Source organism: Cygnus olor, chromosome 5 (assembly GCF_009769625.2).
Source record: "Cygnus olor isolate bCygOlo1 chromosome 5, bCygOlo1.pri.v2, whole genome shotgun sequence".
NCBI classification, from domain to species: Eukaryota; Metazoa; Chordata; class Aves; order Anseriformes; family Anatidae; genus Cygnus; species Cygnus olor.
Window position 1 is genome coordinate 11,983,066 of NC_049173.1, and position 24,087 is coordinate 12,007,152.

Consider the following 24,087-nt stretch of genomic DNA (forward strand, 5'->3'; position numbering starts at 1 on the left):
GCTGTGTTTTGGAGACAGCATTTGTACTTTTGAAGTTTGCTTGAGGATGCAGTCATATGCCAGCCCAGTTCTGAGCAGTTCCTTTGCTGCATAAATAGCCCCTTTCATTTCAGTAGACTGCTCTGAGTGTAACCCAGCTACCAGAGTATAGTTGTCTGCCTATTCAGCCCTTCCTTGTTTTACTTAATTTTGCTTTTGTAAAAACGTCACTGAACCCAACAAAAATTTTGCTTGGGTGAGGACTGTGTTAAGTCATCAGAAAATTTCAGAAACTGAGACCAGATAAGAATGAAAATTGTAACAATGCCCACAGTAATCACATTTGAAATCAGGTTTCACACTAAGTCTCCTGTCTTCCTGCTATCAGTGATGTTATGAATGACAGACCTTGTTTCCTTTTGCAGTCCCATTATTTTTACTGTGTTCTTTATCTTTGTCTTTTGGAAAGAGCAAATAAAAACAAAACTTTGCTTTACATTTTTGCTTGAAGATAAACTGGAACATTTTAACAGGCTAACTTTAAATGACTGTTTACTTTTGCAGTGGTCAGGGCCAGTACTTAGGGCTATGGCTACATGACTAAACTCTCGTGCTCCTCTTTAACAGTTTAGGGGGTCAGTGTTTCTGAAAGCGCAGGAAGGATGGTGTTGGTGCTAAGCAGTGTGTCTGCTGCCCACTTTGTCTAAGACAGCTGCAAGAATGAAAGAACAAAAAGTGATGTGGGTCAGTCTCAGGGTAGTGGCAGAGAGTCCGTCCTTCCTTCCTTCCTTCCCTCCTTCCCTCCTTCCCTCCTTCCCTCCTTCCCTCCCTCCCTCCCTCCTTCCTTCCTTCCTTCCTTCCTTCCTTCCTTCCTTCCTTCCTTCCTTCCTTCCTTCCTCTCTTTCTCTCTTTCTCTCTTTCTCTCTTTCTCTCTTTCTCTCTTTCTCTCTCTTTCTTTCTCTCTCTCTCTTTCTTTCTCTCTTTCATGCAGATAAAATTTCAGTACCTGGTTAATTTAGACCATAAAATTAATTCTTATGAAGCCAGAGCTGAACCACACGCTTCAAGTGTGAAGGGCTGTTGCATTAAACCATTGTGCTACCCAGAGAGTTCAGTCAAATGAGGACAAGTTTCCAGCAGGTGCAGTTTCCTTTTAGGAAATTGATAGATGGCGCTTCTGCATTCTGTAATGTGCCAGTTTTAGTCTCTACAAAACACAGCTTGCATTCTGTTATAACTAGTAACAACTCATGCATCTGGAACAAAGAAGAATATATCTGAGCAATATATTACATTTAACTGCAGTCTGGTTCAGATCCTCAAGTTCCTTTAAATTTAAACTGTGCAACAAATGTACTCCTAGTCTCTGTTTTTATCACTTGTTGTATCATTTAACAAAGGTCACAGTGACCCAGAGGAAGCTTAAGAGGAAAGTGTTGTGGTGGACCTTGGAAATGGAATTTGACTGTGACGATGGTGGGCCTGAAGCCAGGTCCAGCTCTCCTGCATGTCTTTTGTTCACACTCTTTGTTTTTCTGGGCTGGATTCAATCATGCAGCCCCATCTATGGATGGGGCAAAAGTCTGTAATAGTACATCTCTCTTCCCTGATGACTTTTTCAAAAGAATAGTTTAAATTGTTTACTTTTTCTGTGGTTGGATTGTTAAATTAATAACAAAAATGTAGCCACTGTTAAAAAGAACAGTCTTCCAATGAATGTCTAAACAAATAATTCTGTGCTTAATGACCACTATCTTGTCAAATCTTCTTGTGATAAATTTTTCTTAATGGGGATTCACCTGCTCAGATCACTAGATTCCACACCATATTTTGCATTTTTTTTTCATTTATTATTTTATCTGGTTAGATTTTGCTTACATAAAGGCTGCTTGATTAAACTGATGCAAAGTGCTCTGGGAAGTGCCAGAAATGCTGGTGTAAGCTAGTATTCGTTTAATGGCTTTATAATGTTTCTGTTTAATGTAGTGACCTTTAATTAATTAATTAATTAATTAATTGTTTGTTTACAAACAGTTTATTTCAAACTAGTACAGTATGATATTCAGTAGAAATCTGTTAAGATCTATTAAGTGTTCTGTTGGTAACTTCTTTCATGGTTTAGAAATGCCAATGCTATCCAATTTCCAAAATTTTCAGATATAAATCCTTGCTCTTATTATTGAAATTGAATTCACAGACATTTGTGCTATGCTTTATACCATCTTTTGCAGCGATACAGAGTCTATCCATGAGGTAGCCATGTAAGTATCTAGCCAGATTTATAGGTGCTAGTGCTTCCAGGTGCAAAACTTACTGATCTGGGGTCCCCAGCACAAAAAAGACATGGATGTATTAGAAGGAGTCCAGAGGAGGGCCACAATGATGATCAAGGGGCTGGAGCATCTCTCCTATGAAGACAAGATGAGGGAGTTGGGGTTGTTCAGCCTAGAGAAGAGAAGGCTCTGGGGAGACCTTATAGCAGCCTTCCAATATCTAAAGGGAGCCTACAGGAAAGCTGGGGAGGGACACTTTGTTAGGGAGTGGAGTGATAGGAAAAGGGGGAATGGTTTTAAACTGAAAGAGGATAGATTTAGATTAGATATTAGGAAGAAATTCTTTACTTTGAGGGTGAGGCACTGGAACAGGTTGCCTAGAGAAGTTGTGGCTGCCCCATCCCTGAAAGTGTTCAAGGCCAGGCTGTATGGGGCTTTGGGCAACCTGGTCTGCTGGTGTGAGGTGTCCCTGCCTATGGCAGGGGGGTTGGAACTGGGTGATCTTTAACGTCCCTTCCAACCCAAAACATTCTATGATTCTATGAAAACACACAGAAGCTCATTTTCTAAAAAAAACACAAAACAATCTTAGAGCTTTGGCGTATCATCCAGTTTAAAACAGTGTTTACAAGGTTTTTTTTTAAAGGGTAGTGTCCACGTCTGGCATGTTTTCTTCAAATACAGAGGTTCTCCTGGCTCCATAACAAACCTTGGTTCTGTGTTTATCAAGTTGTTACTGCTCAAGTGCTATTATTTTATGCACTATCATACTGTTGCATTGATTAAAATTTCTCTTTCCTCTCAACAAAAAATAATCTGCAATGCCTGAGAAGTATATGTTCAAGTACATGGTATACTTTACTTGTGCTGTGTCCACTGAAAAAATCATCATATCTTTGATACCTAAAATATTTTTGCCTTTTCTCCAGCTGTAGTCAGAGCATTTTCTTTATTCTGTTACTGTTTTTGTAGTGAAGGAGTGTCTGGGAGAAGTGTTGGCAATCTGATATACTTAACGCATTCAGTTTCTTCGCCTATGTCCATCCAGTGAAAATATGCTTCATTTCTCTGTTCTTTAGTATTTGCAAATACATATATGGAATATTGATTTTTTTTTTTTCTATGAGTTCTCCTGTGCTATTTTGGGTTTCTGTCCCAAATTATGATTAGAACAGACTTTTTCCTTTCTTTTGGTAGTTTCCAGTATGCTAAGAATCTATAGACAAGTCATCATGCTTTTATTTTATGACTTGTGTTATTGTATCCCCATTAGGTCTGGCACTTTCCAGATGTAGCAACAGGTTTCATCACTGAGCTAAATCTTGACATCTCTACTGATGCTTTGCACCAATGACAAAGTAATCCTGCCTCACCTTTAGTAATATTATTGTCACTATCTCCATTTGTTTCAGATTTTTGTATTGTAATAAACTGGAAAATAAATCCATTCCAGTTTGGATATGAATTGGAGCCCAAACACCAGGGGTTGGATCAGTCATGGGAAATAATACCTGAGGCTTTATGTTTATGCAATCTTGGCAATCTTGAAAGAGAAGCTAAAAAGTATAAACTATAAGCTCTTGTGAGTTCAAAACTATAAGCTTTTGTGAGTTCAGCTGCTAATGTGCAGAAATAAGCTGTTTTGAACATTCTTTTTTTTTTTTTTTTTTTTTCCCTGAAGTTACTCTTGCAAAAGGAAGTCCTCTAGGGATTATATAGCTTAAATTACCTAATTTCTGTTCTAAACATAAATATTCTTATTTTGGTGTTTCATATAATCACAAATATAAATGTTTCTAACTGTGTCATATACATCTCATTTCTGCACAGGAAATACAATTACTGCCATTACTGGCATTATCTTGTAGTCATGTTTCAAATTTAAATTGTAGAAATACAGGTCTTTGTACATTTATATTTTTCCTATGCACTTAGTTCTGATCGTTATTACATATTAAGTGCAACAGAAAGCCAAAAACCCTTTTCAAACACATTAATTACATTAAAACTTGTTACCAGTCCTGTTCATAAAAGCTACGGGACATATGTATCAAATCATACTAATATACTTTTCCAGTATGCTTCTCTTTCCTACCTCCCTTATTCCATTGTGTTTTGTATTTGGCTACAACAGGAACTGTTGTCTCTAATCAGAATAAGAAGATGTAGTATTCATAGTTTCAGTATACAATGAATAATGAACAGTTCATTTCCTGTGGTTCTGTCAAAATGTGATTAGTTTGTAGTAGTTATATTACAAATGTAACTCTGGCATTGTCTTCAGTTTAAAAAAAAAATGTATCTGGCTCTTTATTTACCAGAATCGCACACAGTAAAAGTTTAACTATCATGTCAAGGCTGTCTTCTCAATAACACAACAGGCAAACTTAAGTGAATTGGAGAACAAAGTACAAATGTGTTTGCAGCCAGCATTTCCGTAAGATAATTCCCATTTCACTATGTACTTATGGAATGGCACTGTGCAACTTGGTTGATGTAGAGATGCTGAGTCGAATAAGGAGGAGGAAACATGTTGTAATACTTCCCTGGTTGACTCATAGTCCCTTCTGCAAACATTGCTAAGTCTCCTATCCAAAGCCAACTCATTTCTGCCCATTTAAAGCCTTACTACCCTTATTTCAAACAGTGTGTAGAATCAGAAATGTTAGAATTCCAGTTATCTATGAATGAACCAACTAGTGGGTTGGCCGTTATGATCGTGGTAGACAAGCTGGCAATCTCACAGAAGACTGAAGTCACCTCTGGTGAGCTAGCAAAGTTGCTATGCAGTGAAGAGACTTTAATGAGACAAAACCTGGCCCTGTTAAACTCAGTGATGGTTTTGCTGTTGACTAACTCTGATAACTTCAGCATTTGTAGGAATTGTTCCAGTGTGTCCTAAGATCTGCTTCTTCTCAGCATTACGTGCAAGTGGGTCTCTTCTACAGTATCACTGAGGCTTGCTGGGCCTTGTGATGAGAGGGTTCATGTGTTTGCCAAGAGCAGCTCATTGGAAACGCCCTTTCTGGAGTCATGTTATCTGGTGTATCTTACAATTTCTGGTTAAGATTTTTAGAATTTATCTGTAATATATCAATTCTTTTAACTCAGTGATAACTGACTATGTCAGTTTAAAGGTAATAATCATATTTTATTATGTGATTATTTTATTTTGTGGATCAAACCCCTTTAAAATCTCATAGAATGATGTAAATGTTTTTTTTTAATTTTTATTTTTATTATTTTTTTTAGTTGCTTGTATCATTTTAAATGCCAAAACAATCAAAAAAGAATTTTAATTTTATTAAGGAAATATGTTGTTAAAAAGATTAAAGCTTTGCTTCTGATTGTTAAAGCAGTATTAAATGAAGGTGGAAATGTGCTTGTAGTTAACTCCCAGAGGGCTCAGTGTCAGAAGAAATGTCACTCTGAATTTTCCTTTTTAGGAAGGTGGCCTCTGTCAGATGTGAGCTCAGAAATGGCAATTGTCCTTCATGTAGGTTTATCATGGCAGTCTCTGGGGCTGTGTTTTGGCAAGAGGCAAAGAGCAGGCCCATAAGAAAAAAAGTAGTCCTCATGGGAATGGTAAAAATATGTTGGTATTGTTTAATTCTTTCATAACATACTAAATTAATTTATTTGTTTTTGAGCCTTTTAAAGTGTAATGCCATCAGGGAATGTGTTTTTCATATAGTTCTCTTACAAATGTATTAAAGTTGTAAGGAGATTTGTCTGAATAAACATCTACTGGTCATCTACATTGGGTGACTGGGACACAGAAGGCTTGATTTTTTTTGCTTTACATTCTGTGTAATAATCAGCATCTGCACAAGGTGATCTTATCTGAACATTTTGTAGCCTTTTTGCACAGATGTAGACAACTGTAGAACATGTAGAACTGAGGGATATCAGACTCACATTCTTTATAAATTCAGATTTATAAACCCATGCTTTTCCCAGATTACTCACCATCTTTCCCCATTACTATAAGCAGCTTCTGTTCTTTACAATACATCATGGCAGGTATTCTGAAGAGAGAAAAAGAACAGAACCCAGTGAAAGCTTCTGAAAATGTCCTCCAAATATCCAAATGTCTTCTTATCTGTAGTACATTTCTGTCACTCTACATACATATCTATACATAGACAAAGACAGGATATCAATCATTTTTATGGATACTGCAAAGATCAGAGTTAATCTATAGGTCAGAAACACTTCATTTATTTGGAAATATAAAAAGAGGTTGATGCTTGTACACAGCTTGGCAGATTTCCCTTATAATCAGTGGAGCTCTGCCAATGTCTGCCATGCTTCTCAGTTGAAAAATCCCCTTACTGAGTCCACTGACTATTCTTTTCAGGAAACTTTACCTTTTTGATTTCCTCTAGACATTATATTGAAATGAAACTAGCAGTGGTGAGAATGATAGAAGTTATGTACTTTACAATAAAGGGAAAAGATTCTTATGAACAAACATACTGAAATTAGAAGGGCCCACTCCTTATGTGCTGCTAAATTTCACTTCTGATTTTTATTCTGATTTTTATTCTGCCATACTTTTTTCCTCAACCAAAGATGATGGTAAACATTTTAGTCTTCTTTTAGTCAACAATTTGTCATGGATGTTAGCCAACAGCAACTTCTATTATATGGGCTATCTTTAGCACTAAAGTTTTAGATCGTAATTAATATATATATATGTAAAAATATAAAGGGCTGTGGAAGCACACTGACAAAATCTCTGACAAAGGTTCTACGAGACCCATCTGAAATCTAGGAAGGAGATATAGTGGGGATTTAGTATTTAGTTGATGAGCAGTGTATACTGTAAAAAGAATAAAAGTAAGATTCAGGTCAGGCTACTGTTCAGTGAACCCTAGAAAGCTGTCTGTCTTAAGGATGAGATGGAAGTTTCACTCCATGTTTTCTTATTCTTTGCTGCAGAACAAAACTCCAAGACTTTATAATAGGAATGTTATCTGTAGATGAACTTTCTGTTTTTATAAATAATATATGCTTCCATGCCCAGGTTTAGTGGTTTTGCACCACCCAGTCAAATGATCATGTGGGCTTAAAAAACTCTCTGTAGTGTTAAGAGAAAACTGACTCAGGAGGCTGAAATGCAAAGGCAGTTCTACAAGAAATGTGGAGGTGAAATACTGAGAACAAAAGGGATGGCCAAAGGATACCGAAACTAAAAACAAACAAACAAAACCAACAAAAGACAGAGAACAACAGCTAGAAGGCTGATGGATTGAGAGGTTGTTTTTTTTTGAAGAGAGGGAGCAAAACAGGAACTCATATACAGATGATTACAGAAAAATGTAATGTGTGATGATGAGAGAGAGAGATGGGAAGAGTATGGTTCTTATTTTTCTCTTCTGAAATATCTATTTATAGCTTTTTAAGGCTGTGATAATGAACTTATGTTTTGGATAAACTGTGGCAAGTCAGCCCCTCTGAATTTTAGTAAATCCTCATTTCTGGGGGTGAAACTTCATAAGAACATTTTCATACGCAATCATAAAATGCATAGACAAGCTATCAAGCAGGAGCTTGACCATACTGGAGATCATAACACATACTGCTTCAGGAACATGAGTCTTAAACTCACTGTCTGTATTTTCCTGTGGTCAGGAAAACAATAGCTTAAAGGGGAATTTGTTTTTACACATTGTGGAACAAAGAGTATAAAGTTAGAGAGTAAAACAGATTGCTTATATTCAACAAACTTTAAAAATACTGTAAAATACAGAAGAAAGACACCCTTTACTCAGGACACGCAAGGCCTTTGCATCTTTTTCTGGTTTATAACACACTTCTAAAACTTAAGCTCCTTTAATATAAAGCTCCTTTTATTTATTTTCACTCAGTTTTTATTACAGCAATATTTTTTTCCCTGTGCTTAAGAAGTAAACAAGTCTTAAAACAACTAATTCTTTGTAAAATGCTTTTCTGAGATTCCCACCTTGAGTTAGCTAAGAAAAGCATGAGCAGTCCTGACAATGCAGAAGGAGGTTATCAGATTTTGATGTAGTGAACATCAGTTGAATTAGCCTGAATGCCTTCTGTGGTAGAAAGTGTTAGAATTTACTTTAAACTGTAAAGGGTCAAATACTTAGGAAAGAAACCCCAACAAACTGTAAAATGCTTTATTAGTGTTGTCAAAAATTAGTCATTAAAAACCAGCAACAATTCAGATTTTCCCTTGTGGTATTTTTCTTGTGAGAACAGTGCAGACCGTCATGCAAGCCTGAATCACAGATAATCCACACAATGTGGTATGGAATCACATTGTGCTGGTACTGGCCTTTGGGAAGGATGGATGTCTTGGAGGGCCTTAGTACAAAGAGACTGTCGGCAATGAGTCTGGGTAGGTCTCAGGACTGAGGTAGGTATATCTCTAAAGCCTTATTTTCTAGATGTCCCCACTCTTACCTACTTTGGAACCACTGAAATGACCAGGAAATAGGAAGGAGTGGTCTCAGCAACTTTGAGGATAGTAGGCATATGAAACTAGGTTTGCTGGCAGTGTGCAGCAAGAAAAATGGCAGAGGGGAACATCTTACTCTCACCTCTGTCCCCATGCCAATACCCACCACAAAACCGAAGAAATACTGTAGGCAGGCCAGGGACAAACTCACTGTTTATTTCAAGCTACTAGTAAGAAGCTGTTATTTATTTAAAACTTCAAACGAAGTTACAAAATCATAAGCATAAAAATCAGCAAAGGATGTGATCTTTTTCCCCACCATAACATAAACCACAATATGACAAATTACCAGGGGCCTACAGCAGTCAGAAAAAAAACCAAAACAAACTTTTGCTCTTTCTTCATAAAGGATTTTAAGAATAAAAGTCATAAATACTTAAACTACCCAGGGTAGTAGATGCAGGAGCTCACAGTGTTGCTGTCAGAACCTGGCTTCCCCTTGACTGCCTTCGTAGTAAGGCTTTTCAAGTTGGATCCAGAGAAGACTTGCACGTGCAAAAATGGCTTTGGTTTGTCTAAGTACCAGCCAATGCTGGACAGAATGTTTCTAACAGGACATTGACAATTTACCCATTTCCATTCTACATAATATAGAAGGATCTCTGCATGCGAGACCACAGTCAATACTTATGTCTGGATGCATGTTGGCATGGGTTCCCAACAAGAGTCTATCACTTGGCATATCTAAGAGGTCAGCCTTCAATGTGGCAGCCTGCGAAATATCCTCAGGGTCATCTCCCTTATTTCACAGTCCATATCACCAAAAGGTGTCAGAATTATTCTAAGAAGTCCTTTGTGTTTGACTTGTCTGCTCTTTGTGGGCTTCATGACTTGAGGACTTGACATGGACTCGAGGCCTTGCTTTTTCCAGGTGCAGCTCCACTAGAGATCTATGCATGCTCAATCCTTCACTTCTAGGCAGAGCATGTCCCACCTACTGGCTTTAACTCCTTCATACTGGGCACAGATGCTATCTCAGCCTGTAGACTATAAAAGAAACCGGTGGAGAAGTTAAGGTACCACAGGACTTGGGTGTAAGGTTGGGAAGATAGGTAAAATCTTCCTCTCACTTTAGTAGTCCTGTTGCACAGAGCCTATAGACTCTGGTGATGCAGAAGGGAAAAGGCCATTTGGTTTGAATAGGCAGTTTCTCTGCTTGCCCTTTGCTATTAGTTTCCCTTGTTTAGTGTGTGGGTATCATATATGACAATGGGAAGGAGAAATACTTTAGAAAAACAAACAAACAACTCCTCCCTTTCTCAAAAAAAAAAAAAAAAGAAGAAGAAGAAAAAAAGAAAAAGCAATAAGAAACTGTGGTTGTAAAACCACAAAAATTGGCAATGAGGCTTCAAGGCAAGTGTAAGCCTTGAAATTTCTTTTAGCTCTTAAAAAAAATCCAAACCAAAAAAACCCCAAAGCACAACAACTCTCTTTCCATGGATTCCAGCGTAATGATTCTCCCTCACACAATTTTTTTTAAGGAAGATTTGAAATAATTTTTATTAAGCTTTGGCATGAGCCTTTTTTGCTGCTTTATGTTTCCTAAAGAACATTGAATGATACTTTTCCTATTTTATTTTTGTCTAGAAATTTGAGAAATGCCAAATTTGCTCTGTTATGGCTTTCCTAGTGACTTTCTGGATATCTCAGAGGATAGGTATTGATTTCTCTCTCAGCAGAACAGCAGGAGAGAAAATGTTGATTCTTTAACAAAGAAAATATTAATCAAAGCCTTTGTTAGTTGCTGAAAATAAGGAATAATTTAAAGCAAAAAAAAGAAAAAAAAGAAACAAAGGCTTTAGCATAGTCTCACTTTGCAGTTGCTTTTTACAGTTGTTTAGTTTTCACTCTCTTGACGTTTGTAATATCGTGTGGTCAATTGTAAGAGAGTCATTGACAGCAGACTTTCTAATACAAAAGGAACAAAGTAAGGGGAAAAGAAAAGCAGACAGGGTGGGCTAATATTTAGAAAAGAGCCATTCTTTGTGATTCCAGTTCTACATATAACATGCCCTGTGGCCCTTTTGTACCTCAGTTCCTTGGTAGGTAAATTATGGGTGAGAACAATTGCACTTTTTTTTTTTTTTTTCAAAGTACACTTAGATGGAAAGATGTAAAATGCTCACAAATTATTCTTCCTGTGTGTCAGAGAAGTGGTATTTGATCCTGTTTTTATCTGAAAGTAACACTGTCAAATTAGCCTTCATTGGCACCTGAAGTACACAGAGCAAACAAATGATATTAATGAAAACCAAATTTGGTAATTTAAAATGCTGTCCATTAGGTAATCTGTTTTTAGTGATAACAAATAAAAAAAAATCATGGATAACAGTATCTTGTCCCTGTAAAGCATCTCATGGGTTACCAAAGGGGCGAAAGTGTGGCAAAAAAAGTATTTTCAGTTGCACAGCTGCACCTTTACTTATCGAGGAAGAGGATATCACTAATCAGTTTTGGAAATCTTGTCCAATAATCAGTCACAGATGATAATGGGCAAGTGAGATCTTGAACTTTTTTCTCTCCTCTGTCCCCAGCTGAAGCTGGAGGTTCCTACAATTTACAGGCATTGATTTATGAACACAGAAAGATTAAACCAAGCTGTTGAAATGGTAGAACCCTCCAGCTGTCCCCTGTGCTCTCCTTTTCTCATGGAAGTAGCTGTCCATCTGGAAAGAATGTCTGAAGTGCATAGGTAACTTTTGATGAGAAGCCAGAGGTCATTGGCAAAGCAAGCAGTCAAAAATTTCTGGTTAGCTGAACGTGCCAGGCTGTAGATGATGTTAAATGAAGAGCTGATTCATGGACAATTTGATCATCCGCACCACTATGGGCAGTGGCTAAGAAGGGACCGGTAATAACAGGGGGCTTCTGCCATCTCACTTAGACACACTACCATCCAGTGATCAACAGTGACTCACTGTTTTGTCTGTACATTCCCCAGGAGCCTGAGGGTTCACTTTTGTACATGCACCTTAATTTGGACAAGGCAAAGCAACTCAATATATAAATCACATACTGACCTGAAAGGGATCTAGGAATAGAGATCTCTATGTTTATGCCTCCACATTCTAATATAGAAAAAAAAAAAGTATATTCAGGAAAACATATATGTACATGAAAACATTATCTTGTAAATGTAAATAGCAAATACGTGTTATGTATAGACTTGCTGAGATGCTCTTTTGCATTCCAAGTTGAAGCACAGCACGCTCACTAGTCCAAATTCCTTCCCCTCACCCCCCTCAATGTGCCACTTTGGTATGCTTAACTTTTGAGATGGTTGAGATGAATATAGTTGGATTTTGTTGACCGCTTCCTTAGGATGGGAAGGATGCTTTGCTAATTTAAAGTCATAAAACCAAATGTGTTAAAGCAGCATAATTTGAAATAAAGTAGTGGGTATTTAAGTAATGCCAGAAGACATATAAGAAGATATTTAAGTTATAGTGGTGGATGATGCAGTGTGGTAAAGGGACTTAGTCTGTTAGGGACGTTCACATGCTGAGAGAATCAAACATTTCACAAAATGATGGAGTTGCATCTGCTGATTTATTTCTAAAAGCCACCACAGAGGGTTCCATCCAGCTTGCTGGTTGGGGTACTTGAGTAGGAAAAGTGAGAAAAGTTCAGTCCCCTTTGTCTAATGGGATGAACTGTTGCATTGTCCACTGGCTGAGTTATAGCGAGCTTCTAATCTATGAAGTAATCTTGGTTTGTGTGGCAAGGCATTCTTCATTTTACTCCATGAAACACACATGCTTCTGTGCAGACAGCAGTCGAATATTCACTTCGTCAGAGGAAGAGAGCACAAGTAAAGAATAGGGATTCCTTGGACACTCAGATTACACAGAGACCACTGTTTCTTCTCTCTGCTTCTCTGCTCCCAGTATGTATGGTGCATTTTACATGAAATTGCTGCTTGATACGGTACAGAAAAAGTACTTGTAGAAGGGAAAAAAAGGATGCCTCCTTATATCCTAGTAAGTCACCTATTGATCCTGCTGCGCTTCAGTTTTTGGTGTCTGTTTTGGGCCCAGATCTTCTTGATTGTGCTTGAGGCATTGAGCAAACTTTTAAGTAGGACACCTTCTTTGGAGGACTTTGAGGTCTGTTGAGCTAAGGGAAGAACTAAGATCCTTTACTGCCTGGGCAACCACTAGGTGATTATATGAAGACAAGAATCCAACTGTTTTTAGAACCTATTTTTAAGAGAAAAGCATGAACTATGCTTTTTTTTTTTCTCTTTTTTTTTTTTTTGGGCAGACAGATACGTAACATGGGTCGAGGCTTCTGGACTCAAGATAACCTGTAAATCAAACTGTCTCCCTGGATGAGCAAGATTTAAGGCATTTACCTCTAGGTAGTTGCCCCCTGAATATATTGCTATCATGTGCTTGTGTGGTGTGTTGCCTGCTTTGGATTGCATTCTGAGGCACTAACTTACCCTGCGCATTGAATGGCACTCCAATGGTTTTTTTTTTTTTAATTTTCCTGTAGGAACTGAGTGACCGAAGGATAGGTGTTATATTGGCTAGCATTGAAGAATCTAAATCTTTTACTGGATCTCATCCAATTTAGCAGCAATGCAAATTATCATATTTTAATTATGAAGCACAGCTGATAGTTTTTATGCACGTTTTAAAAAAGGAAAAGGTCTTAAAAATTGATATGTTAGTGAGAAGCTCATTCTGTATCAGATTCCTGAAGGATTACACTGCAGGAGAAGCAAGAGAACCCCATTAAACTTTCAAAATGTTCATATCATGAAATATCACCACACAAAAATATAAAAGCAAAAAAACTCAAAGCAAAATCAACAAAGCACAACTGTTACTGGCATTCTTCCTAGGATAGTTTTTTCTTGCCTTCCTCATAAAAACAATTATGAAAGAAGGACAAGTAGCTTACCAGATTCACTGGTATGCTCTGGGAAATCTTTATGGTAAGCATTTGAGTTTCAAGAGCATACAAGTGAATCCTCATCTTACTCACATGCATGCTCTATGAGTTGCTGTGTAGAGATCTGTTTTCTCTTGCCTTGCACCTCATATTTCATTTCCTACCACTACAAAAAGCATGTAAAAATCAGAACATTAGCAATTTATTTACCAATGTAAATGACCGCACAGAAGGAACTAAGGAGTTTTGCAGTTGTGATACCCCTAGTGGAAATAATTATCTCCAGTTTAAACACTATAAATCACAGCTTAAAGAAGTTCATTTTAAAGTCGACTTGCCTGTTTAACAGCAGGTCTGCTTTCTCTCAGGAGTCAGTGTCTGAGTGGTAGGTTATCCTGCTATTGCTTTCCTTCATTGGTCCTGTATTACTTCTTCCCCAGCTTCCCTCCTGCTGAAATAATTGTGGTGCTAATAACAATGTGTGAGGAAATGACCAGATGTGCTAGTTTTCTTAGATAATTATACCCATTTTTCCAAATTTCCAGACATTTTTTCATTTCTTTATTAACTCACTGGTGCCAGGAATTGGATTTTTCCAGTACATAAATCCTAATTAGTGAGCCAGAGGATTGAGCACTCCGTTTTACTCCTGATGTATCATTTCCCCTCTGTTCATGCTTAATTGGCATTTTGAAAAGCAAACCCTTGTGTTTCTAAGTGTAAAAAAGGAAATACAGGAGTGTTTTGGGAGAGAAATGGAAAACTTGTAAAGGGAGGAAAAATGTGAAGAAGATGCAGTTGGGCTTAGGGCCATCTGGTCATTCTGAGGTTGCATGGCATAGAGGCCTGCAAGATGGCTGCGCTGCTTTAGGCTGAGCTGCCTCCTCCTGGCACCAGGAGGGACTGAACCCCATTCTGCCAACCCCGTGTTACCATCTGCTTGCCATGGGCACAGAGGGAATTTATTAAACAGTGCTCCTGTGGAGCGTCTTTAGATTAATTCCATAGAGCCAAGGCAGTATTTGGTGCACTGGTGATGTGCACTGCCCTTACGGGCTTTCCCTCAGTTTCTGCTTATCAAGGCCAGAAACAGAAGGCAGAATGAGGAGGAGATGGAGGAAGAGGCAGAGGCTTGTCAGGAGTGAGAGTACCCCCAGATTCCATGTTTAAGGACTCTGTCAGTCTTAGTGTGTACTTAGGTGTGCTTTGAGCATGTGGGAAGAGCTGGTGGACGGTGGCAAGGCAGGAAGAGTGCCACATGTGGGAGAATGAGTCCATTAACCATGGCTGGGAAGAGAACTTGCAAAAAAAGGTGTTTCTCTGGATATATATGATTATAGGGAACTGAAGAGATTTGTGAGGTTCTGAGATTCTGCTGGGTGGCAGAAGGAAGGTAAAAAAAGTTTGAGGGTTCCTGTTGGCACTGGTATGTTGCATTCTGACGCCAAAGAAGTCAATCAAAAGATGAGATGACAAAGTGGAGGCCTGTCCTGCCACCTTGTACTGGAAAGTTTGCATCCTGCAAAGGAAAAATGGAGAGTGGAGGTAGAAGATGGTGCCCTTTTTCAGCTTTTACCCATGTGCTATATAGGATAGGGGCAAGGGAAGCAAGCCTGATATGTGCAGCCTCACTACTTACTGTAGGTGCCAGTTGGTAAGAAGGGAAATAAATAGCAAGACTTTCTGTCAGCTAGGAAGGGGTAACACAGTTCAGATCTTACCCCATCTCCACACAGGTCTGTCCAAAACTTAAATCTCTTGAGGTTCAGAAGAGGATGATTAATTCTTTTTTCATTTTTTGTGCTAATGCATTAATTGGTTCCAGGCAGACTGGGAACAGCAGAGCCAAGATATTGCAAGGAAGGCTGCAGTCCAGGTAATGTGAGGGTTGTCAGAAGGCTGAGAAGCACCAGAAAGTTCATAAAACCTGGAGTCTATCATTCCCCAAAATGTTTTGCAGGTCCAGAAACTCTGGACAGTGCCATGTTTTTGGGGTGCTCAAAGAGAAAGAAAGAAAAGATGGGAAATGTCATAATACTTTGAAGTTACTCCAGCACTGCTGTACTGCCTCAAAGGAAACCTCAGGAATTTGTCTCCTAACCCTGGGTACCATATTTCTGACTCCTATGACCATCCTCCCAGCTGGGCAATATCAGTCCTTAGCACTACATATTAGGATTCCTTGTCCTGAAACAAAAAGCATTACCTTTTTTCTTATGACCCAGCTGAGTCCTAGCATTCTTGGCTGTGTGCATGTGGGTGGCCCTCTTCATTAGCCAAAGCCTGAGCCTGTTGTCTCTTTACTACCTGCTTGTGTTGTGGCTGGTTCAAAACCTGTCACTGAATAATTCATGCTTACGAGGTGCTCTCCCCTTGGAGTGGTCTGATTTGGTGTGTCCTCCCAGTACTCATACTGGGAGAAAAACAGCATAACAACAATCTTTAAGGGGGTGCATCGCCAAATACTGCCCTGCCAGTCAGCAACAACACAGTATCACCAAACCACAAGAGCTTTTATATGAGGCTTTTATTTAAAGGAAGTAAAAAATGCTGGCTTTAGACATATTAATTTCTCCTTTTTATTAGCTTTTAGGGAATGAACAACAGCTCAGTGAGATGTGTTTGTAACAAATACAGGTTATGAAATAAGTGTATTTCATTATTTGTTCATTTTGCAATGAAAGGCTCTCCAAATCTGCCTCCTAAATGGTTTAACTCAACATTAGACTTGATGCTGCCAAATACCGACTGCTTCAATAGACGATGAGTTTCAAATTCCTCTTTTACATGGGGAATGTGATATACAACAATGACCTCAATTTTCTGCTGTGTCCTCAGATTCACCTCTTTTTTGGCTGTCTCTTTTTCTCTTTCAGTATCTTATAATTTTTAAAGTCCTGAGTGTCTTTTAAGGGCACTACTGTTTAATAGTCAAATAGTATACCTCTAGTGGGTCTTCTGGTGACCTTTTACAACTGAGTATTTAATAGAATGCAATTAGAAGCTCTGATCCTTAGACCTTGACCTGTCTAGACCTTGTATACAACCAAGTGACCAGACAGCCCTTAACACTCATTAGGAGTTATCAGGACCACACTTTACAAAGCTATGTGAGGAAGCTGTTTAGATTTAGCCTCAAGCCACCTGCTTCATAATCTGTTGCTGTGCACTCAGTTGATCCTGCTGTCCTTATAGTAACTGGAAAGCTACCAATCATTTCATTTTAAAGCAAATATTCTAATTCAGGAAGTATAGAATGGAAAGCTGGTTGCTATTTCTGTCAGCATGTGACCTTCAGAAAGCCTGTAATTAGGAAAGATTATGGAAAAACTGGTCACATCATTGTAAAATGGAAGAAAAATATCTAAAGAAGATTAGTGAACTCAGCAAAAAAAATGTTTTGATACAGTGTATTCACCTGGGATAAGCTCAGGAACTGTTTTTTATTTTACAGATAATATATTTGTCTTGTTCTTATCTCTGAAAGTCCCTTATATCTTTAAAGCCAATTAGTACTCTTTACTATTAGTTAAAAAAATAATAAAATCTCTATATGCATTTCTGAAGAATGGCCTATTGGGCATGCCACTAAGAAACACAGGGAACAGTTTTCATTCTTCTTTGTTAGTTTTTGAGTCTATATGTGCATATATTATCAAATGTTGTTAAATTTCATTTTGCCTAGTCCATAGATCTGTTCCTCCTCTTTCTTATTTTTTCCCACTTTATTTTCATCCTAAGGAGATAAACTAGTTTTTGTCTAAGTTTTAACTGAGACTTTGGAATCCATTATCATCCCACATGTCTATTTTTTTTTTTTTAACACAAACGCAGCTAATCACGTAACAAAGGAAAGGAAAGATGAAATTCTTAAGATTTCTTTGATAAATTTTCAGTGGCTTAGGAAAAGAACCAAACACATTTGATCTTGATCCTTTCTGGAAACTATTCTATGGCACCAAATGTATCCATATATAGAAGACAGATTTTATTTAAGAAAGTGTCTGAATGATCTTGTTAATGCTAATACATTTCAGTTATTTGTCTTTTGAAGAGTAGTCTGTTTTGAGATGTTAACTGCAAATAGAGGAAATGAAGTGTTGATGTCGTAAGGAATAATTTACTATGTCTGGAGAGTTCTAAAGCAAAACAGCTGGATCAATTTGTTTACAAAATCCGTGTAGATAAAAAGCACTCTCTCTCCAAGGAATCAGTTTGTGCCCTTTCTGAAGAATCATTATAAAAAAATAAAAGCGAAAGTGGGCTATCGTCATACACAGAAAGCTTCTGGGAATTTGTTTATTAAGGAATCCAAAGAAAGTTTGAAATCCTGTTTTGTGGGAGATCAGATAGTTACTGAAAATGTAGTATGGTTTTGTGATCTTAATTTATCCTGGCCTGCCTTGTTTATCTGCTTCCCTGATGCCCCCCAACTTAAAAAATAATAGATTTTAGAAGTTGAGATAAAACAGTATATAGGAGATATGCCAGAGCTGGATGTGGAATGGAGATAAAACCTTTGGGGTACTGCAATCCATATTTTCTGTGGACACAAACTTCTTATGGTAATAGAAAAAAATTGTAATGTAAAAAATAAGCTTTTGATTTTGGAGGTCCAGCTCTTGATGCTACTGGATTCTGTGGGAAGTGGCCCCTAAGTTAGAGAAAAGCATATTTAAGTTGAACTTATAGTGGTAACGTTCTTTAGCAAAAGAGAAAAAAAAAAACAACTTTTTTTGTATTCAGGTGCCACAATCTATAGGAGCACAGAACTCCATTTGCTGATATTGCACCTGCTCTTGAATGATATTTTGCATTCCTCCTTTAAGAAATCTAACTACTGCCATTAATATAATCACAGCGATATTTGCCATGATTTTATCACTAGGTTAAATTAGAATGGTAATTTTATTTAGAATGCTAGTAGAGTCTCCTAATGGGACTGCAAGTGTTTTGAGAGTAAAGGGCTCTTTGAAAAGTCTTCTGCTATAGTTACTATAGGCAATAGTTTAGTTGTGTTAGCTAAGGAGTTTTGTTATGGCCATAGTTCCTGAGGTCTGTGTCTGAATGTTGCATATTTTCAAGAGCTGCTTCATGCACTTCCGTAATTCATAGCATTTTTTCATGTGGCATTTGCAGGACTTTATCTTGAAAAGTGATCATGAACCATGATAGATGAAGAGTTAATGGGTATTTGTCTCTAAGACACATTTTAAGACACTGTATGTGACCTTCATTTTTTCCCATTTCATTTATGTTTCTTTGCGTCCTTTTAATTATAATACTGATGCAAAATGCTAACATTGAAATTTACTTTTGTGGTTAGTGATTTGATATGCTCAGATATCTCTGTTACTTTCTTGAAAAGGCCAAAAACATGGGCTGTTACTGCTCTTATAGCTACCCCTCTTGAACTCCAAGGGGAATATCTCAGTATTATATTTTTTTACTTTGTTGAGAGAAGTGAAACCTCCATCTCTCTTGTGGGACATTATCCTTGGAGTGCCTTAAACAACCATGTAGAAGAAGAATGGCTCTGGTACAGATTCTATCCTGATTCTATCCTGATTCTATCCTAAGTTTGGTCATGAATCTGAAGGTTGTGGTTCAGACAAACCTCAGATCCATATAAATTCAATTGCAACTCAGCATCAACGTCCACAAATGAGTCCCATTGTTGTTGACAATATACTGAGCTCATAAAGAATCTGGTTGCAACACAAACAAAGAGGATCATTATATAAATCAAAAGAAGATGAAAGTAGAGCCCACATCTTTCGGCTTGAATACTAAAAGTCTGCCAAGAAGAACAAAATTTACCTCTTGTAAGGGTGATGAGTTGCAATTTCTTTTTGACTTATTTTGTTTTACATAGTAAAGAAAATGAGAGAATGTCCTGATTAAATCATATGGATTCCTTCTTGTTCTAACATGCAGATTTATTTAAAATTAGCATGAAGTCTTAATATTTTTAGTTCATTTTATGACCATTACACCAGTCCTGTGAAATGATACTGGTTATCTCCATCCTGAAATTCTGAAAGGAAGAAAGAGAATATTTGTCTTCCCCAAGAAAACACTACAAAGTCATTAGACTTGCCTGGATTAGATGTTCTGTTGTTTCTAGAACATGAAATCTTTATTTAATGTGTTCTTTTGCAGAGAAATTTTTCATGCAGATGCTGAATAATTTCCCAGTAGCGTGGAGAACATTGCAAAGATGTGGAGTTTTGTGAAGTGGTTCTGTTTCTTGGTGTGGACAAGAGAAGTGTGTGCATAATAACTGGTTAATGATGTGTATTTACACATTTATTAACAATAATTATGCAATAGTTTTTATGGTCTGCAGCAGTAGGGTCTCGGAAGTCACCACATATTTTATTGTAAAGTGGTTTAGTCATACAACCCAATGTTTTAGATTTACTTTGCAGATGTATTTTCTTTTGTAGGTCATTTAAAAACAGAAAAGCAATCTAATAGTTTCTTTATTTTGTAGATTAGTGGAATCATTTCACGGTCTTCTGGTAATTGCTAGAGAAATTAATGGAGTTTTTGGAAAAGGTTCTATGATAAGTAAGTAAGAATTTAGAGTGAGATCCAAAAAAGCACTTAGATGCCTAAAGAAAAACTTAGGCAGAATTTAGGTACCTAAATTCAAGGAAGTGTTCTGATCCCCCTGTGTGTAGACACAGTGGCACTGCACTGTTGAGGCTTCTTAGGCTGCTGAGAACCCAGTATTCTGTTAATGCATGTGGTCAGCAGTGCTGTTGCTTTTCTGGAGCTAAACACTGAACTGCCTTTTCCCTTTCTAAGAAAATGTGGTAGACATATACTAATTGTCCTGCTATCTACACGCCTTTATGGAGTTTAAATCTAGTTGCTACACATCAAGTGGGTCAACTATGTGCTGTTAGTATGGAATTCACAAAACACAGTCTTCAGTTTCATTCAAAATAGAAGTCTCTCACTTGGTGCTCTAAATTCTGCTATTTGAATTGGTCCAGTCTTGGTTCAGGAATTCTACCTGCTGAAGAGCAAGCTTGCCAAATAATTTCAAATGAGATGCTAAACAGTGTAACAGGATTGCCAACTTCATTTATTATTGATTGGAGATATGTATTGTATCTCTGTAACAAGAATAACCACCACATTTTCTATCCATATGGAGCCAAGTAATTTAACTAATTAAAAGCAGTTGTAAGAGATTTTTTTATCATGCTGATTTTCCCTGAGTTTGTCTTGATCCTGCAGGTTATACTCAGGTATTTTTATTGGAAGTGGTTGAATTACTCTTCTTTAATTCTAACCTAAGTCGGGTCAGACTGGAACTGGATCCCACCAGATATACTGATTTTGAAGTTGGTAAAAAATTACAAATCCATCACCTCTTCCATTTCCATCTTTTGTTATTCTCATTTAATTTACAAGTCTCTGCAAAGAGGTCTCTTCTTTTTATGTCTTCTTTCTGCTGTAGACATGAGATGGTTGAAGAAGAACCTGGTGCACGTCATGATCAAATGTTTTGATGAAGTATTTTGCTCCACCAGCCAGATGAAGGAACAGATTCCCTGATTAAGGTTTGGAAATCTCCTATCAATGCTCTCACGTTAAGGACTGTATTTACCTTGCATTGTTCAATTGGTTTTCAAACAAACAAACAACAACAACAAAAATCAAAACAAACATGAACAACAAAACTAAAAAAAAACAACCACTAAAAAAAGATACATAGTGAATCCCTTCTCTTCAGCCACTTCTTCTGGTCTTTTAAAATGGGGTGAAATGGTCCATTCTTGAAGGTTCAGTGATGTGCAATAATATTCGTGTCCAGATTCTTGAATATGTTGTGTTCCCATCTTCTGCTTTTCAAAAGAGCGGGACTCAATGGAACACATAGTGCTTGGCATGCATAATTTTGCAGGGGCGGCTCAAGTAGTGCTGTAGGAGATCATAGAGCTAGAATAAATTGGGAGATATAGGCTGCTGTCAGACTTTAATTTTTAGAACCAGAACTTTATAAATGTGTCTTGTGACAAAGTGCCTCCTCAGTCTGCTCTGCAGTATTATGGGCAGCCTCAGCTTATTGTATTTTCACTGCTGTGAATGCTGGTATGTTATAGAAATTGAGCCTATTTTCAGTGGTTTAGAGGAGAAGCTGGCATGAGTATATCTGTGAAATAAATCCTTCATAAAAATATCTGCTTTGGTGCCTGACTTTCTTTCACAGACAGTAGATATACTTGCAGAAAAGTGGGCAGATACCACAAAGCTTAAAAGGTAGCATGCTGGAGTTTCAACCCTATATGCATTTTTTATGTACATAAGAAATATATATATATTTTTTCATTTGCAAGCATTATTTATGCAATCTGTGAACTTACTGAGGTTTTAGTTATTACAAAACCAAAAAAGGCAGTTGTGAAGGAGGCAGGATGTTACTGAGATTTAACCACTAGCACTAGGAAGGTAACAGCAGTGCTTACATGTAGTAAAATAATGGAACCTTCTTCAACATATTACCAGTGCATAACATCATCAGGCATGCTGCTGCTGCTCCTAGTATATAGTATCCACCAAATCTAAAAATGGCTGTGACAGTAAACAGCATGAACGTAATCCATTGCAGCTCCTGAAAGAATCCATTGCAGCCAAGCCACATCCTTGATAATCAGATTGGTTATGACAACTGTCTGTAGCTATGTAAAAGTGAGAAGAGCTGCTGTACAGCAAAAAAATGTGTTGTGGCTAGTCCCTCAGCTCAGAGGGCAGGGTGTGGAAATGAATGTTCAGAAGTCCTCTGTTCTTCACACTATTTGTTGGTGCTTGCTTGAAAGAGAAAGTTTCAATACCGTTTGAATTTATATAGTGTTCAGTCACACAGACTGGTTTTCCTTTGACAGATTCAATGAGTAACAGTGGATTTAACAGGTGGTTGCCATGATGTACTCAGGCCTCTGTGACTCTTGACTAAGTTCCACATGACATGGTTTAAAAAACAATATCACCATGAAAAATCAGTGTAGTACATATTGTATGAATTAAAAACTGGTTAGCTCATAAGTCATAGGTGGAATTCTACGCTGAGGACAGTGTTTTTAGTCCAGTCTGGCTTTCAATTTTTTTTTTTTTTTTTTTTTTTTTTTTTTAATCGAGGCTCTAGGATGAAATATGTTACAGCTGGTAGAATTTGGAGTTGGAATAAAAAAAGGCAGAGAAGGAAATATGATTTATAATTGCAGTTGTCTTAGATTTCCCTCCAGATTCTGACTTTAAAATGCTGGCTGATCCATTGTGCGTGTCTGAGGAGTGTGGATCTGGTCACATCGTGCTGTCATTTGTCTGAGGAAATGTGGTGATGGAAATGGTTTACGTATATGCACAACCTGAAGGCTTGATAAATGCAGCTCTCTGAACAATACAGATTAATATAGGTAAATTAAGGGTCATATGTCTAAACATAAAAATATAACTATGCTTAGAAAGTGGAACTCTGTATTAAATATTCTTGAATAACATTTATAATAAGTAATATAAAACTAATAGAACTTGAGCATCCCATACAGCGATGTTACTGAAAGGGCTGAAGATGATGCTTGGATAGATGTAAAGATGTTTATCAAATAGAATAAGAAGATTATGTTACCTTTGGTGTTGCAGCAGGAAGACCATTACTGGAGTACTGTGTCCAGTCTTATAATCATTATTTTCATAATAAAGTTGGAAAAGGTTGAACTAGCATACATAAAATGCTCTTGGAGTTTCTAAAATATAGGTCTCTGACAGGTTTTTTTTTTTTTTAACAGATACACAGCTGTTAAAGGTATTATTTCCTCTGTCCATTAGAGAAATTCAGCCTAGAGTGCTAATGTCAATTGTGATTAATAATAGTGATTAATAGTGATTAATAGTAATTAATAACAATTTACCTAGATTTGTGGTGCATTTTCTACCTTTAAATCAAGAGCGAGTTTCTTCCTGAAAGAAGTCTGTAGCACAGATGATATTAGTGTCCAGGTATAGGAATAACACAGGTATTACAAAATGAACTGGTATAGTTATTGAAGTATAGAAGATCTGATACCTCTAGCTCAAAATAATTTTGCTCTCAGAGACTTGTGTTGCTAGAGAATGTACACAACTGAATGCAGCTACTGCTTTATATCAAATTGCAGAGGCTTGTGCTTTTGTTGTTGTAAGCTCTATTTCAGCGTTAATGAAGAAGAAAAAAGGACAGACGGAGAATTTTGAGGAACAATACCACTGACTTCTGTTTATTGCCTTAATGTTTTTACCTTCCCATTGGCAAGACTCAGTTAATGATGTACAAATAAAATCAAATTAAAGATTTCTGAGTGGAAATGGACCTAATAGTAATTGAAGGCTGGTTACCTTCAAAATCCTTTTTTGTCACTCATAAGATTGGCAGGTGATAGGACTAGGTGA

General features: G+C 37.3%; 1 long non-coding RNA gene across 23 annotated transcripts in view; it reads left to right on the forward strand.

Moving 5' to 3' along the window:
• Window positions 1-24,087, forward strand: part of LOC121070778 — a 235,516-nt gene that overhangs the window by 40,230 nt on the left and 171,199 nt on the right. For 21 of the 23 annotated variants that reach the window (XR_005820215.1, XR_005820206.1, XR_005820214.1 and 18 more), the window contains one exon: window positions 21,119-21,221. The exons of the other annotated variants lie outside the window; for them this stretch is intronic. This is a non-coding gene — a long non-coding RNA (uncharacterized LOC121070778). The remainder of the gene's footprint in view (window positions 1-21,118; window positions 21,222-24,087) is intronic. 23 annotated transcript variants of the gene reach the window in all.